The sequence below is a fragment of the Bos javanicus genome, chromosome 13 (assembly GCF_032452875.1).
Source record: "Bos javanicus breed banteng chromosome 13, ARS-OSU_banteng_1.0, whole genome shotgun sequence".
In the NCBI taxonomy this organism is placed as follows: Eukaryota; Metazoa; Chordata; class Mammalia; order Artiodactyla; family Bovidae; genus Bos; species Bos javanicus.
Window position 1 is genome coordinate 10239727 of NC_083880.1, and position 18338 is coordinate 10258064.

Genomic DNA, 18338 nt, shown 5'->3' on the forward strand with positions numbered 1-18338 from the left:
TCACTCCTCTCTGGCTAGACACCCTTTCCCTGCTCCCCCAGGAATTGTAGGTGCTGCCTGCCCACCCACTGGGCACATACACACAGCTGCCCCAAAACACTGCACAGAAGCATAACTTAGCACAGGCCTCTGGAAAGCTTGCCTTGGACTCTCGGAGCAGCTGGTTTCCCTGACAGATTACTTCAGGGCAGTCAGAAGCCAGCTTTGGTGGACTTGCGAGCACGACACTGGGAGGATCCAAGTGCTTTTGAGAAATTGGCAAGTTCAGTTTTCAGAGAGCAGTACATCTGCTGACACTGTTATCCACTCCCATAGGAGACATTCGGCCTAGTTTCTCTGCCATGGAAATCCCTTGGAACCTTCAGTGTGGCCAGAGCCATTCACATCTCAAGCATGGGAATGACTTTCAACACCTGAGCTGAGAGGCACGGGTGAATTGATGGGTGCTCATGCAGGGACCCAGACTTCGAGGAATGAGGGGACAAGAAAAGTCAGTGGGGAAAGACACATCTCCAAGAAGACTCTGGCAGCCACACCATCATCGGACAAGAGCCACGGAGTTGAAGCATTTGAACAAAATATCTCTGAGATACAATCACTCACCTTGTGAGTTGCTTTGTGTTGGGGCTGGGGAAGCTGAAGATGAATCTGGAACCCATGCTATAAGTGGTGATGAGAGAACAGGAAAGAAACAGGAGATGGGGTGGGGGAGTGACGAATGTGGTCCTGCTGAACTTGAAGGGCTGGACACCACCAGGTAGAGGTTTTCAGAAGACACCTGGCATTTCACGTCTTTAACCTCAGCAACGGACTGAGATGAGTGGCTGTCCAAGCACCAGAGGCTGTTAAAATGGTGGATGCAATCCAGCTCGCAAGGAGAGCCAGGGGCCAGGTGGTGCCCATAAGAGCAAACTGCTGCTGCTCTCGCGAGACCACCTTGTGCGTTACATTGAACAGTCGCCACGTGCGTGCTCCCTGCCTCTCTGTGCAGATGCTGCACTCCTGTGTCTCCCACAGGATTCATTCTTCTACTGTGATTGTTGAAGGAACACAAAAGCAGGTGGGCAGACACACAAGCCCCATGACTGACTTAGGACAAGGTACTGAACTCACTTGGCCTCGATCCCTCATCTGGAACTAGGGCTAATGGGAGTTCCTGCCTCAGGGTGGTGTTGGGAATATTCAAGCTTTTGACACAGTATCTGTTAGTGCCCAACAAATGTCAATTATTATTAATAGTTGGAAAAGAGCAATAGACACACACAATAGCAAGAGACTACGCACAATATTACATCAAAGTAGCAGTTTGAATCTGATTGTTGACAATAAAATTCATGATACCCTTAAACTTAAAGCACATGTTGGATGTTTGTGGATATCCACGTATATATACGTATATAAGTGTTTGAGCACCCACGCACATGCATACGCCAACATACCTGCACACACATCTGCCCTCTTCAGGAAACATCACTGTGGTACCCATTTTTCTTCAGAGCACTTGTCGCAATTACTAGCATTGCATTTCTTTCTTGTGACTTTCCATCACTTTGTAAGCATCACGAGGGCATGGACTTAGGACATGGACATGGGCATGAACAGTCCCATCACCTGGCATTGACAATGGCACATGGAGGAGCTCAGTGATGATTTAGTGGCTGAATGGATGGAGAGGTTGAGCAGAGAGTGGCACCCCCAACATTAGCTACAATAGAAGCCTTCCCTGCTGCTGCCAAATCGCTTCAGTCGTGTCTGACTCTGTGCGACCCCATAGACGGCAGCCCACCAGGCTCCCCCGTCCCTGGGATTCTCCAGGCAAGAACACTGGAGTGGGTTGCCATTTCCTTCTCCAATGCATGAAAGTGAAAAGTGAAAGTGAAGTCGCTCAGTCGTGTCTGACTCTTCGTGACCCCGTGGACTGTAGCCCACCAGGCTCCTCCGACCATGGGATTTTCCAGGCAACAGTACTGCAGTGGGGTGCCATTGCCTTCTCCAAGAAGCCTTCCCTAGACAAGTACTATTTCAGTATCAAATAATGTGAGAAAATAGACTGGTTTACTTACCCAATTCCCTAATAGACTTCCAAACTGAGTTTTGCTTTTTAAAGCCTTGAAAACAAAATGAGTCATGAATGAATCAAAGTACATTTGTGGATCGTGAATATGTGCTATAACATCTCAAAAATCAAATTTCTCCCCAGCCTTGCTCCTTTCCAATTACACATGTGGGCCAACTCCTTGTAGAAGGTATTAAACTCAACCGACAAGCAAAAATTGACTAAGCATATGACATTACACTAGCACTGCATGAAAATGGCAAGATTTATGCCCCAAAGGAACTAGAATGCTCTAAAGCTACATATTTTGAAAATTTGCTTTTTGCAATTTCTAACACTTACTGAATTCTTCCTACCTTTCAAACACTGTTCAAGGCCGATCTCTTTTTACCTTTATGGTGACTCTTTGAATCAGGCATAAATTATTACCATGCTATATTGAAGAAGCTGAGGCACAGAGAGACAAAGTTACCTAACCAAGATCACACAGTCATGTAGGGAGTCAGCCGTTGGGCGCTAAGCTATTAACCACTACACTTTATTTTCTCTCAGCAGAGCAGTTGAAGGTGACAGGGGGGTATGCGTTCAGAAACTGAGCGTACAGAGTTTGGTTTATCTTTCCTTAGTTTTCTTTTGGACAATGTACCCAAGAAATAATCCCCTGTTGTAAGAAAAACTACTCACTGTATTGTTTCAGAAAACTTGAATGCAGCATCAGTCCAGGAACACTGTTTTTTCATTGTTTCTGATTATATCAATAGTTATTAGATGCAAGCTGATCCCTTACTATGTACATGGGTTTTATTCTCTGGCATATTGGGTGATCAACAGAAGGGTTCTGCTACTAAGAAGGCAAAAATAAAACTGAATTAAGACAATAGCAAGTTCTGAATCCTCCCTTACTGTGGTGGTTTTAAAACATGTCTACAAATTCGTGTATGTTCCTCACATTGACAGGTGGCATCATGTCTTGCCCCTTGAATCTGGGTTGACCTTAGTGACTGTCTTATAACCAGCAGGATGCAGAGGAAGTGACACTGTAAGACTTCTGAGGCTAGGTCATAAAAGGCCTCACTGTGTGTTCCTGATTCTTGTGGATCCCTCATTCTCCCGACACTTGTCCTGGGATATTCCCTCCTGGGACCCAGATTCTATACTGTGAGAAGCTCAAGCCACACTGAAAGGCTACCTGCAGGTTGTCAGTTCCTCCTTGATCATTCTAGTCCAGGCACCAAACATTTGAGTGAAGTACTCTCCGATGACTCTAGTCCGGGGCCATGAGGTCACAGACAGACTTACTGTCCTTCAAGATGTTAGTAGCAGAGATAATCCACTTCTACTGTGCCCTGCCTGAATTTAATACAATGGCTATTTTAAGTCCCTGAGGTTTCGGGGGGATTGTTATGAAGCACTATAGTACCTAGAACACCTCCCTTCACCCGAAAGGAGATCTTTGCTCCTAAATGTTTCTATTACTGTCTACTCATACATCTACACTTTCTATGACCTCTGTTACCTGGGACACAAACATCTTCACCAAACGTTTATTGGATGAATGAGCTATATACAGTGCTTACATTTCGTTCTAGTTATTTTTTCACTTGTATTTATTTATTATCATTATTGTTATTTGGCTGCACCAAACATCATGCAGGATCTTTGTTCCCTGACCAGGGATGGAACCTCTGCTCCCTGCATTGGGAGCACAAGTCTTAACCACTGGACTGCCAAGGAAGTCCCACATTTTGTCCTAATTATTTTTTAATGTTTCATCTTCTCTGCTAGACTATGAAAATTCAGACAGAGGTCATCTCTAAGGGCACATAGTAGGTTCTTAATAAAATTCTGTGAGACTGAATTTGCAATGGTTGACTTGGAGAATATATAGGGATGGATTTGGCTGACTCCTATAACACTGTCTGCAAAGACTTATGTTTTTTAGAGAAAAGCAATGTAGGGAAAAATCAAATGAGGGCAAAGGGATGTCAATTATAATCCAATAATGTACACAGCCTGGACTTGTAGCCCAGGCATCTTCTGGGCCTAACCAGTGTCTATCTGGTCTCACAGGTGTCTGGAGGTGTCTGGCTCTGAAGAGGAATGAAGCAGGTGTTTGGTGGCCTGGGCTCACTTTCTAACACTCCTTCCACCTTCATGTCAATGAGTGCTCCCAATTAACACATCTTAAATGCTGGGTGCACTCCTGAAACCACCTAGGCCCGATTCTGCCCCTAAGGAGCTAGAAGTTCTGGGACAGACTTTTCAGGTCTTGGCTCCATCCACATTCTAAGGTAGCTGGAGCCAGAGGCCAACCTGCCTACTTTTAAGATAATCAGACTCTTGCAGACAAGGAAACTCAGAAATACAGAGCAAGCAGAACACTAGATTGGATGCCTATGGAGAGAAAGCCCATATGTATTTTAGAGACAAGAGTCCCTGGTCACCTTTCAGAGCCCCATCCCACCACTCCCCAAAAGTCCCTCGGCCCTGTAGAATTTACAAGAGGGCCCTTTCAAGTGGCAGGCCAGGTCTCTAAACATTTCTACTGTCAACTTAAGAAAGAACAAATCTTCATCCTAGGTCGAGAGGGAACAGAGCCAATGCTCCTTTACATCGAGAGCTGCCCTTGAAAATACGAGCTTATTAACCTCCGAATAGATGAAGGAAAGAATAAAGGGCTCCTAGGGCAAAACTCAGCCAAGAACGGCTCCAAGGGTAGGTTTTATTAGTGATATAACCTCTTCCTTCAGGAATTTTATGGGGACCTGTCAGGTAGCAGAGACCTTGGCGGCAGAAACCACCCAGCTGCATGGAATCTGAAGGCCTCGGTTTGAAAGCATATTCTCTGCAGGGTCTTGATGTATTTTTAAGAAGACAGGCAGGAATTACTTATTCCTCCCAGTGTATGATTTCTCATTTTTCTTCCAGCAGAAATGGGGAATGAATTGCTCTGGGATTTGCAAGCTTCCTGAGCATTCAAGAGGGTGGCAGTTAGAATGACAGTAATGACTCAGGCCTCCCCGGAGGGTGGTCCCTTCATCACTGCAGCAGACTAGGCTCTGGCTTCATCATTCACACCCTGCCATGCCGTCCACCACTCCACTTCCCACACTGTCCATCCTAGTTCCGCCTGAAAGCTGGCCTGTCTCTCTCCAGGACAGCCTGTCAGCCTCACGGCCACCTGTCCAAAGGGGACACGGGCTGGAGCAAACCCTGCAGAGTCCCTCCCTGCTCCATCCCTACCGGCACACATGCACACAAATGCACACATACATGTACACACATGTGCACATGTGAACATTTGAGAGAACTTACACTTAAGTTAACGCAGAGTTCCAAAGCATAGCAAGGAGAGATAAGAAAGCCTTCCTCAGAGATCAATGCAAAGAAATAGAGGCAAACAACAGAATGGGAAAGACTAGAGATCTCTTCAAGAAAATCAGAGATACCAAGGGAACATTTCATGCAAAGATGGGCTCAATAAAGGGCAGAAATGGTAGGGACCTAACAGAAGCAGAAGATATTAAGAAGAGATGGCAAGAATACACAGAAGAACTGTACAAAAAGATCTTCACGACCAAGATAATCACAATGTGTGATCACTCACCTAGAGCCAGACCTCCTGGAATGTGAAGTCAAGTGGGCCTTAGAAAGCATCAGTACCAACAAAACTGCTGGAGGTGATGGAATTCTAGTTGAGCTCTTTCAAATCCTGAAAGATGATGCTGTGAAAGTGCTGCACTCAATATGCCAGCAAATTTGGAAAAGTCAGCAGTGGCCACAGGACTGGAAAAGGTCCCTTTTCATTCCAATCCCAAAGAAAGGCAATACCAAAGAATGCTCAAACTACTGCACAATTGCAGTCATCTCACACGCTAGTAAAGTAATGCTCAAAATTCTCCAAGCCAGGCTTCAGCAATACGTGAACCGTGAACTTCTAGATGTTCAAGCTGGTTTTAGAAAAGGCAGAGGAACCAGAGATCAAATTGCCAACATTCGCTGGATCATGGAAAAAGCAAGAGAGTTCCAGAAAAACATCTATTTCTACTTTATTGACTATGCCAAAGCCTTTGACTGTGTGGATCACAATAAACTGTGGAAAATTCTTCAAGAGATGGGAATACCAGACCACCTGACCTGCCTCTTGAGAAATTTGTATGCAGGTCAGGAAGCAACAGTTAGAACTGGACATGGAACAACAGACTGATTCCAAATAGGAAAAGGAGTACGTCAAGGCTGTATATTGTCACCCTGTTTATTTAACTTATATGCAGAGTACATCATGAGAAACACTGGGCTGGAAGAAACACAAGCTGGAATCAAGATTGCCAGGAGAAATACCAATCACCTCAGACATGCAGATGACACCACCCTTATGGCAGAAAGTGAAGAGGAACTAAAAAGCCTCTTGATGAAAGTGAAAGAGGAGAGTGAAAAAGTTGGCTTAAAGCTCAACATTCAGAAAACGAAGATCATGGCATCTGGTCCCATCACTTCATGGGAAATAAATGGGGAAACAGTGGAAACCGTGTCAGACTTTATTTTTCTGGGCTCCAAAATCACTGCAGATGATGACTGCAGCCATGAACTTAAAAGACGCTTACTCCCTGGAAAGGAAGTTATGACCAACCTAGATAGCATATTCAAAAGCAGAGACATTACTTTGCCAACAAAGGTCCGTCTAGTCAAGGCTATGGTTTTTCCAGTGATTATGTATGGATGTGAGAGTTGGACTATGAAGAAGGCTGAGCACTGAAGAATTGATGCTTTTGAACTGTGGTGTTGGAGAAGACTGTTGAGAGTCCCCTGGACTGCAAGGAGATCCAACCAGTCCATTCTGAAGGAGATCAGCCCTGGGATTTCTTTGGAGGGAATGATGCTGAAGCTGAAACTCCAGTACTTTGGCCACCTCATATGAAGAGTTAGTTGACTCATTGGAAAAGACTCTGATGCTGGAAGGGATTGGGGGCAGGAGGAGAAGGGGACGACAGAGGATGAGATGGCTGGATGGCATCACTGACTCGATGGACGTGAGTCTGAGTGAACTCCGGGAGTTGGTGATGGACAGAGAGGCCTGGTGTGCTGCAATTCATGGGGTTGCAAAGAGTCAGACACGACTGAGCGACTGAACTGAACTGAACTGAACATTTAATGAACATTGTAAGCAATGTAAGAAATGGATGATGAATCTTAAGGAGAAAGGTTAGGAGTGGGGAGAGCTGGGCCTACCCATTTAAATTTGGGGACAGGTAAGGAGCCAAGGTTCCTGGTAAATTAGATGTACCAGAACTGCAGAGCAAAGGAAGGGACTGAGTTTCACAATCTACTCATTCACATCTTTGCACATCTTTGCACATCTTCCTAACAGACCAACAGAGAGTGACCAGCCAGTACTATATGCAGTGATACAGAAGAATCTTATAAATGGAATCTCAAGCTAAAGACAGAAAACACAAATGAGAAATGAATACCCCTTTTAAGTGTAAAAAAATGTAAAAAGGGTGGGGATGGGGAAGTCACGACGGTGAGGGACCAGTGACTGGAAGGAGACAAGGAGGGACTTCTGGAGGCTGGTCATGGCCTGTTTCTCATTCTGGGTGCTGTTTATGAAAATTCATCACTTATCTGTGTGAAACAACCACAAAAAGCTGATCTTGTCCCTCCCCTTTCTCCATGAAGCCTTCCTTGATTTCTGCTTTCGGTAATAACTCGGTTGTAACAGGGACTTCGTCACACGGCTACATGTCTGACCTTTGGGTGTGTTCCTCCAATTAGGTCATAAGTGTCTCTAGGGCAGCAACTGGTCTTACTTATCCTTTGGGTTTGGGTGCCCAGAACAGTACCTGGCATGTAGCAAACCCTCTATAGACAATGCTTGACAAACCCATGGATGAACACATGAATGAAAACCTTCATCATCCCTTAGAGCCCCAGTCATCTTGGTCCCAGCAGCTTGGGGCCCAAGGTGAGAGGTAGAAGGGTTAGGATTTAGCTGCCTATGATCAAAGATCCCTCTCTTTGACTTGTCACTCACCCCAATCCAGCGTCTGGCCCCACCACCCCACTGAAGGATCTCTAGCTTCAGTCAACAGTGACCTCATAAATGTCAAATCCAATTGGGACTTTTTTCAGGCTTCACTGCGGGGGCTCTCTCCAAGGCATCTGAGGTTGAGCATGTCCTCTTCTGAGAACACCTTTCTCTCCTCCTCCCCGACAGTCTCCCCTGGCCTCTCCATCTTCACTCCCAAGCATTCAAGCCTAAGGTCTCTCCCACCCACATTCACACACCCACCTCCACTCACCCCTCTCTCTCATCTCTGGGACGCTGAGATCCCACCTTCTATGGGAAAGCACTTCCTGGGTGCCCCACAGACATCCAAGATCCAATACCTGACACCGAATTTAGTGTTTTTCTCTCCTAAACCTGTTCTTCCTCTCTTGTGAAGACCCTGTTTGGAGAGAAGAGCGTCACCCCCCGCCTCTATCAAAGCCGTAAACCTGGGGCTGATGCTCCCTGTCCCTCACCTTTCTAGCAAATCAGCTCTACGTCCTAGATGGTTCCTGCTACGCATCTCACTACCTGTTGCCTCTTCTTCACCCTCATGATTATGACTTTAGTTCTGGTTGCCTGCCCAGAATTTTGCAATAAACGTGTTATCTGTCTCTACTTCCAGCCTTCATCCTGGGACAGCGGGATCGTTCTGAAATGCAAATCAGATCACTTCTCTGCTTCAAATCCTTGCAGGGCTCCCCCACCCCTTACCTACAGATGCATTCCAAAGTCCTTAGCATGGACTGCAAAGGCCGCCTGTGATCTGGCCTGGCCTGTGATTTCCCCTCTAGCTTTTTCTAGCACCACACTGCACTTCCTCCTCAGCATCTGAGATCTTACTCCTCCTAAGGACCCAGAATCCCTGGAGCTGCCTCTGCCCCTTTGTTCTTGCTCTGAGTACTCCACGACTGGCTAGAACACCACGCTGCTGACTCCTGACCTGAGTGTCTCCCAGCTGAGCCCCTACCTCCCCACCTGCCAGGTTGCACAGTTTTCTCAAGCCTCCGCTGCCTTGGCAGACCTGCCCCATGTTTCTCTGCACTGAGCCGCAGTGCATGGACCTTCCCTATCTAACCCTTGGGGCCACGGTGATGCTTTATTTGTGTTGCAGTGACCAGCACAAGGGTCTAACACAGGCACTTAGTCAAATACCTGGGGAACGTCCTTACTGAATGATTACTTACAACTTTGTCTCTGGAGTTCACATGGAGGCCGAGAGAAACAGTCCAGAAAAGCATATCCAAAGTCTAAATAAATGGGGAAAGCTTAAGTACAACATGAAGACCTCTAGAGGAGAACTACAGTGTTTGCCTGTCTCTCGGCAACAGCCCCTCAGCTGTTCTTGGGGAATCTACTTCCCTCCACTGCGTACAGTACTGCAGGGCTCTCAGAGGTGGGTCAACCAGACTCCTGGCAATGTGAAATGTGAATGGATCTTCAGTTCAGTTCAGTTCAGTCACTCAGCTGTGTCTGACTCTTTGCAACCCCATGAATCGCAGCACGCCAGGCCTCCCTGTCCATCACCAACTCCCGGAATTCACCCAGACTCATCTCATGACCATCGAGTCAGTGATGCCATCCAGCCATTTCATCCTCTGTCGACCCCTTCTCCTCCTGCCCCCAATCCCTCCCAGCATCAGGGCCTTTTCCAATGAGTCAACTCTTTGCATGACGTGGCCAAAGTATTGGAGTTTCAGCTTCAGCATCAGTCCTTCCAATGAACACCCAGGACTGATCTCCTTTAGGATGGACTGGTTGGATCTCCTTGCAGTCCAAAGGACTCTCAAGAGTCTTCTCCAACACCACAGTTCAAAAGCATCAATTCTTCGGTGCTCAGCCTTCTTCACAGTCCAACTCTCACATCCATATATGACCACTGGAAAAACCATAGCCTTGACTAAACGGACCTTTGTTGGCAAAGTAATGTCTCTGCTTTTTAATATGCTATCTAGGTTGGTCATACGAAGAAGGGAATGTCACCCCACTCCAGTACTCTTGCCTGGAAAATCCCATGGATGGAGGAGCCTGGAAGGCTGCAGTCCATGGGGTCGCTGAGGGTCAGACATGACTGAGCAACTTCACTTTCACTTTCATGCATTGGAGAAGGAAATAGCAACCCACCCCAGTGTTCTTGCCTGGAGAATCCCAGGGATGGGGGAGCCTGATGGGCTGCCGTCTATGGGGTCACACAGTTAGACATGACTGAAGTAACTTAGCAGCAGTAGCAGCAGGTTGGTCATAAATTTCCTTCCAAGGAGTAAGTGGGACTGTGAAGAAGGCTGAGTGCCGAAGAATTGATGCTTTTGAACTGTGGTGTTGGAGAAGACTCTTGAGAGTCCCTTGGACTGCAAGGAGATCCAACCAGTCCATTCTGAAGGAGATCAGCCCTGGGATTTCTTTGGAAGGAATGATGCTAAAGCTGAAACTCCAGTACTTTGGGCACCTCATGCGAAGAGTTGACTCATTGGAAAAGACTCTGATGCTGGGAGGGACTGGGGGCAGGAGGAGAAGGGGACGACAGAGGATGAGCTGGCTGGATGGCATCGCTGACTCGATGGACGTGAGTCTGAGTGAACTCCGGGAGTTGGTGATGGACAGGGAGGCCTGGCGTGCTGCGATTCATGGGGTCGCAAAGAGTCGGACACGACTGAGCGACTGATCTGATCTGATCTGACAGCTTTTAAGATGAGTTGTTTTGATGTGTAATCATTAGCTCTGGGCTTAAAGAAAATAGCATCTTATGTGATTAAGACTAAAGAATGTAGGGGGAAAAAAATAATGTTTGTTCTTTTCTCCACCTTAAGAGCCCCAGACCCCTTTCTCCTTTTTGAGGGCCCCGGACCCCTTCTTCCTTGAGGGCCCAGGATTCCTTATCAAGCTACCTAAGAATTAACTCTCTCATCAGTTCCTGACCTTTTGGAGATACGACTGGTCAGATTTTCCTCCTGTTTTGTGGGCACCCCCCTCCCTCTGACAAAGTGCATTGCTCCCTTCATGGCACCAAAGACGGATTGCTCCTGCTTGTGCTTAAAGAGCCTTTTTAGATTTAACAATGCACGAGCTTGTTTTCTATTCCTGGCCCTGCTTCAACAGCTGCTTTCCTAGAAGTCCTCCTCATTCAGGTGATTTACCTGTTGGCTGCCTTCTTCTGGAACACCTGCTTCTCAACTCTTCTTGCCGCCCCTGCTTCCAAGACTGACCTGGCTGTGATATGAACAGAAGAATTGTTTGAAAAACAGAGGCCCTGACCTTTAAGGATGAGGACAGTCTTTACTGTTTCCTCCAGGCAGAGGTGCTGCCTGGTTGGGCCAGAGTGAGTGGGAAGGAAAGACTGGTGTAGGGGTTGGAAGTAGGGAACGGATGGAGAGAGGCGAGAGTGGGAGAGTCACAAATGTGGACAAAGCAGCCAGAGCAGGAAACATTTAAACTACCATCCAGGGCCAAGACTGAGTGTTATGGATTTTGCTTGAGGACACCCTGATCAGCTGCTTTTATTTTCCCAAGCGGGAAAATTGACCGATGGTTATTGATCCAAATGGAAAAAGAGCATCCTAGTTTCTAATACTGGTTTTCCAAAATCTCATCTGCAGAGCAGTTGTGTGGAACTCACAGTGCATTTTCTCATTCAGTTCAGTTCAGTTCAATTGCTCAGTCATGTCCAACTCTTTGCGATCCCATGGACTGCAGCATGCCAGGCTTCCCCGTCCATCACCAACTCTGGGAGTTGACTCAAACTCATCTCCATTGAGATGGTGATGCCATCTAACCATCCCATCCTCTGTCATCCCCTTCTCCTCCTGCCTTCAATCTTTCCCAGCATCAGGGTCTTTTCAAATGAGTCAACTCTTCACATCAGGTGGCCAAAGGATGAGAGTTTCAGCTTCAGCATCAGTCCTTCTAGTGAATATTCAGGACTGATTTCCTTTAGGATGGACTGGTTGGATCTCTCATTGAAACAATGTAATAAAAGTTGACCATAAGGTCCAAGTTAGGCTGGGCTGCTCTGTGTGTGGAGTCATTTACTCTTTTGATCATCCCTGACTCTACTGAGCTCAGGAATCAGATGCAGGCAGTAGAAAGATAGGAGGGACATGGAGTGTGACCTGGTGCCTGCTCATGGCCAACTCCTCTGGTAAGATGGATGGAGTTGTGAGCAGAGTCAGAAAGCTCAGGGCGCAGGGATGGATGCTCTGAGGATCAGGGGGTATTTCTGCCTACTTCTGGTACCAACACTGCTATTTCCTTGGGGCATCACCTTCCCCCAACCTCAGTCCATGTGTAGTAGGTAGAACAGGCTCGACCCCCATTCAGCATCCTGGCTGAGCATGTGACCCTGGCCTGACCAATAAGAGGAGACCCTGACGTGGCTTGTGAACCAATTAGAGCCCATTAAGGGCTCAATTCCAGGACTTTCCTTCAGTTCAGTTCAGTTCAGTCGCTCAGTCATGTCCGACTCTTTGTGACCCCATGAATCGCAGCACGCCAGGCCTCCCTGTCCATCACCAACTCCCAGAGTTCCCTCAGACTCACATCCATTGAGTCAGTGATGCCGTCTCATCCTCTGTCGTCCCCTTCTCCTTCTGCCCCCAATCCCTTCCAGCATCGTCTTTTCCAATGAGTCAACTCTTCGCATGAGGTGGCCAAAGTATTGGAGTTTCAAAATTATTAAAAAAGGAAACTCTTTCAGCTGGAGTTGTCTGGGGACTCCATTTGGTCTGAAGAGGAAGCTTCCAGGAAGATGGAGCCTACCCTGGGACAAGTTGGGCTTAGAAGTGAAAAGAGTCCTGATGACATCATTTGAGTCCCTGCAGTTGTCACCTCCTCTGGAATGTATGATTGTGCCATTTTAGTCAGAACAGTTTTTCTTCTCCAAACCTTCCCAACACAACTGCCACAATCACAGAGGCACCCCTTTCTCCTTCTCCTGAATGTCAGTGGCACTTCCTGCCTGGAGGTCCCAACTTAAAATGGTCACTTAGGCACCTTAAGCTCAATCAGACACTACCAGAAGGCAAAAATGAGCAAAGTGAAGTTACTGTCCTTAGTTCACAGCCTGGTAAAAGGGAGAGAACAAATAGAGCTGGTTGTTAAAGAAACTGAAGCACAGAGAGGTAAAGAAACCTGTCCAAAGACACACAGCTAGTAAATGCTGGAGTTTGTACTCAAACCGAGGTGTTGTGATTTCAGAGACTGGCATCTGTGACTGCTTCTCTTTCTGAACTGTGAGCTATTATTATAGTGATTTTCTTCATTGGCTTTCCTCTTGGAGAAAGCTGTGAGTGAGGAAATCTTTGCCCAGAGGCACACACAAAAACCCTTGGCGAGGATGGGGATGGAAGGGTCTCTCCCTAGCCTGAGACTCTGCTGTGGTATCTGGAGGCCATTGTTCTGCTGGTATGAACAGAAGTCTTGCTTTGTCTTTACCAAGTTCAGCCTTAGGAAGCATCACTACAAACAAAGCTAGTGGAGGTGATGGAATTCTAGCTGAGCTATTTCAAATAATAAAAGGTGATGCTATTAAAGTGCTGCACCTAATATGCCTGCAAATTTGGAAAACTCAACAGTGGCCACAGGACTGGCAAAGGTCAGTTTTCATTCCAATTCCAAACAAAGGCAATGCCAAAGAATTTTCAAACTACTGAACAATTGCACTCATCTCACACACTAGCAAAGTAATGCTCAAAATTCTACAAGTCAGGCTTCAACAGTACATGAATTGTGAACATCCAGATGTTCAAGATGTATTTAAGAAAGGCAGAGGAACCAAAGATGAAGCTGTCAACATCTGTTGGATCCTAGAAAATGCAAGAGAGTTCCAGAATAACATCTACTTCTGCTTTCTTGACTATGTCAAAGCCTTTGACTCTGTGGCTAACAACAAACTGTGGAAAATTCTTCAAGAGATGGGAATACCAGACCACCTGACCTGCCTCTTAAGAAACCTATATGCAGGTCAAGAAGCAACAGTTAGAACTGGACACGGAACAATGAACTGGTTCAAACTTGGGAAAGGAGTATGTGAAGGCTGTATATTGTCACCCTGCTTATTTAACTTATATGCAGAGTACATCATGCGGAATGCCAGGCTGGATGAAGCACAAACTGGAATCAAGATTACTGGGAGAAATATCAATAACCTCAGATATGCAGATGACACCACCCTTACGGCAGAAAGCGAAGAGGAACTGAAGAGCCTCTTGATGAAAGTGAAAGAGGAGAGTGAAAAAGTTGGCTTAAAACTCAACTTTCAAAAAATGAAGATCATGGCATCTGATCCCATCACGTCATGGCAAACAGAAAAGGAAACAATGGAAATAGTGACAGACTTTATTTTCTTGGGCTCCAAAATTACTGCAGATAGTGACTGCAGCCATGAAATGAAAAGACGCTTGCTCCTTGGAAGAAAAGCTATGACCAACCTAGACAGCATATTAAAAAGCAGAGATGTTCCTTTGCCAACAAAGGTCCACTTAGTCAAAGCTATGGTTTTTCCAGTAGTCATGTATGTTGGACTGTAAAGAAAGCAGAGCACTGAAGAATTGATGCTTTTCAACTGGTATTGGAGAAGACTATTGAGAGTCCCTTGGACTGCAAGGAGATCCAACCAGTCCATCCTAAAGGAGATCAGTCCTGGGTGTTCACTGGAAGGACTGATGCTGAAGCTGAAACTCCAATACTTTGGCCACCTCATGCGAAGAGTTGACTCATTGGAAAAGGCCCTGATGCTGGGAGGGATTGAAGAAAGGAGGAAAAGGGGACGACAGAGGATGAGATGGTTGGATGGCATCACCAACTCGATGGACATGAGTTTGAGCAAGCTCTGGGAGTTGATAATGGACAGGGAACCCTGGCATGCTGCAGTCCATGGGATCACAAAGAGATGGATACGACTGAGCGACTGAACTGACTGAAGTTCAGCTGACAGTTAAGTAGGAGGAGTGGTCTTTGTGACCTGTGTTCCAGCCCCTCCCCCAGCCCAGGAGGGTTCTCCGAGGAGCTGGGAGAAATCTTAGTTATTGATTCTAGTTCATTTGTCACCACAGCAGTTACAGTCATCCCTTCAAATCTGCGAGTTTCACATTCATGGATTAAACCAACCATGGGTTGAAAATATTTGGAAACAAAATTCTAGAAAGTTCCAAACAGCAAAACCTGAATTTCCCATGTGCTGGCAACTATTTACATAGTATTTACATTGTATTAGGTATTATAAGTAATCTAAAGATGATTTGAAGTATAGATGAGGGGCACTTCCCTGGCCATCCAGTGGCTAAAACTCCATGATCCTAGTGCAGGGGGCCTAGATTCAATCCCTGGTCAGGGAACCAGATCCCACGTGCCACAACTAAAGATCGAACGTGCTGCAACTAAAAATAGTAACAATACATTTTTAAAAGCCTGCATGTCACAATGAACATACACTAAGACCTGGTGCAGCCAAATAGATAGATACTTTTTAAAATAAAAATGAAGCATAGGGGAGGATGTTTATAGAGGTTATATACAAATACGACACTATTCCCTATAAGGGACATGAGCATTTGTGGATTTTGGTATCTGCAGGGTCTTGGAACCAATACCCTATGGACACCAAGGGACAACTGTACTTAAAATTCCATTTCTTCTCCGCCGTTTTCAGTAAACTCACTCCAGCAGTGTCTTTGTCCTGCCTTCCCTCCACTGTGTCGCCTTCAGACTTAATACAGCAGAGACTGTAGATGTTAGCAGGGTGGTGACGAGGGGAAAACCTCCCAGGAAGTCCCACGTGGGCAGAAACCTTGGGACAAGCACCCTCTGAAGATTTCATTACCGAGGCTGAGGAAAAAGCAGACAATCCTGAATTATGCCTGTTTCTAAGCTGGCCCATTTCTCTAGTGCCTTGACCTCAATAAAAAAAGAAAAATTGAAACAACGTCCTTTGGAGAATGCCAGTAAATCATTTCAGCCTTGTGCAGGCTAAGAAGCCAATTCCCTGATCTCTGTATAGAAGCTGTTTCTCTACTATCTCAACAAGTTCTTTTGTCTAGACCCTTGCTACTCAAAGCGTGGTCCATGACCAGCAACAGCAGCGTCCCCCTAAAGTATATTAGAAACACACTCTCCTCCCTAGTCCCAGATCTACTGAGTCGAAATCTACACTTACCAGGAAACTTGGGGATGCACATTTAAGTCTGAGAAGCATCAGTCAAGCCAAGTGGTGCTCAATCTTTGGTAGGTGTTAGAAGTCCCAAGAGGACTTGTTGAAACCCAGCTTTCTGAGCACATGGCAGGGACCCCTTGCCTAGTAGTGGAGCGACTCATCCCAGGCTGGGATTGCAGAGATGAATTCTCTTGGAAACTAGCTAAATCTCTCACATCTAACATCCTTGTCATCTGTGTCAAACACAGCTGTCCACCTTTATTTCTCTCTGCCTACACTGTTCTGGCATATACTCCAACCACGTGCCCACTGCCCCCGTCCCGGCTGACCTTTCCATAAAACCTCAGGAGCACCGTGTGGGTACATGGAGCATCATCCCTGAATGTTCCTTCCACCTCTGGCCTTACCAAGTCCTCCTGGCTCAGCCCCAGGTCAGCCACTCCCTGAATGCTTCCATTTTTATCATTGCTTCTCCCTTTTGTGTGACTCTTACACTTCAAAGCTGCTTGGGTATGGTTTCCTACTGCCTCTCAGACCCCTCTACCTTCCTGCGATCCTTTTCCATACTCTGAGGCTTTGGCCACTGCCTCCTTTCTTCTGGGTGACAGCATCAGCAATGTTCTTCACCCAACCCTACCCATCCATTCTCCACTACATGATAAAATGAGAATGAACTGCTCCGTTGTCTTAAGGATAAACATCTAGCTCCTTACTGTGGCCAGAGTATTAAGATTTGCAGCCCAGGCCTCATTTCCTGCTTCTCTGGTGGCTCAGAGGGTAAAGTGTCTGCCTGCAATGTGGGAGACCTGGGCTTAATCCTCAGGTCGGGAAGATCCCCTGGAGAAGGAAATGGCAACCCACTCCAGTACTCTTGCCTGGAAAAGTCCATGGATGAAGGAGCCTGGGAGTAATACAGTCCATGGGATCGCAAAGAGTCGCACACCACTGCGCAACTTCATTTCCTCATCTCCTGCATCACTGCTCTCTTTCTATGCTCCAGCCATTCTACACAGCCTCTGCCCAGAACCATTCATTCACACTCTCTCCCTCCCTTTCACTCCCTAAATCCCCACTTACCTTTCATGACTTATCCCAAGGGTTGCATCTTCTAGGAAATCCTTTCTGACCCCCCAGTTCTTGTGGGTTGTCCTTGATACACACACCCGGAGAGCCAGGTATGTTTCTCCTCTGCCCCGCTGACGGCACTGGTTGCCTTTTGGTTGTCTGCTCTCTGCCCACCCACAGGGCGGGGCTTATGGCTCATTCTGTTTGCACCGCTTAGGATTCTGTAAAGTTGCAAGTTACAGAAACCACCCAAACAGCGCTTTAAAGAGACTAGGAGTTTGTTTCTCTCACAGAACAAGAAATCTAGAGATCCTTCTCAGCGATTTGATGACGCTGCCAATGACTGATTCTTTCAAGGTTTTTGTTCCAATGTCTTTGGTATAATCCTTGTCCCACATGTTCATGTCAGGGTCCCAAGGTGGCTCTTCCTCTCCAGCACCCCATCTACTTTCCAGAGAGGGGAGAGGATGAAGAGCAAAGGAGCCCACAGTTTGAGCCAGCCCCCTCCCAGCTGCAAGGAGGGCTGGGACATGCGGTTTGTAACCAGACAGGCTGCTGCCCTGAACAAAATCAGCATTTTCTTAACAGGAGAATGGATATCGAGAGGCCACTGTTGGTGTCTTCCATATCCTAGAATCCTCAGAACTTAACAGAACCAGCGAAGGGTAGGACTTAATAAATTGTTGAATGAATGAAAGAGCTGTAATAAATACACACAGCCAGAGCCATTGGGACCTAGAAGAAAGACATCAGAATCAAACAGGCGGTACTGATGAGGACAGCTGTTGACTCACCCTGCTTCGACCCGGAGGGAAACCTCACACACACTGTCTCCGGGGACTTCCCTCCAGCTTTATGCCCTCACATCTCTCAAGTTCTTCCCTCGGTCCCGGGTACTCACATGGAGCCCTTCCTGGAGCAGCCCTGAGGCTCGACGGAATCTTAGACCTGCGTGAATTTCCCAAAACTCTCTGGTATTCCTCTTCCAGGCTGAAACAGTTTTTACTATGAGAAAATTTGAAAAT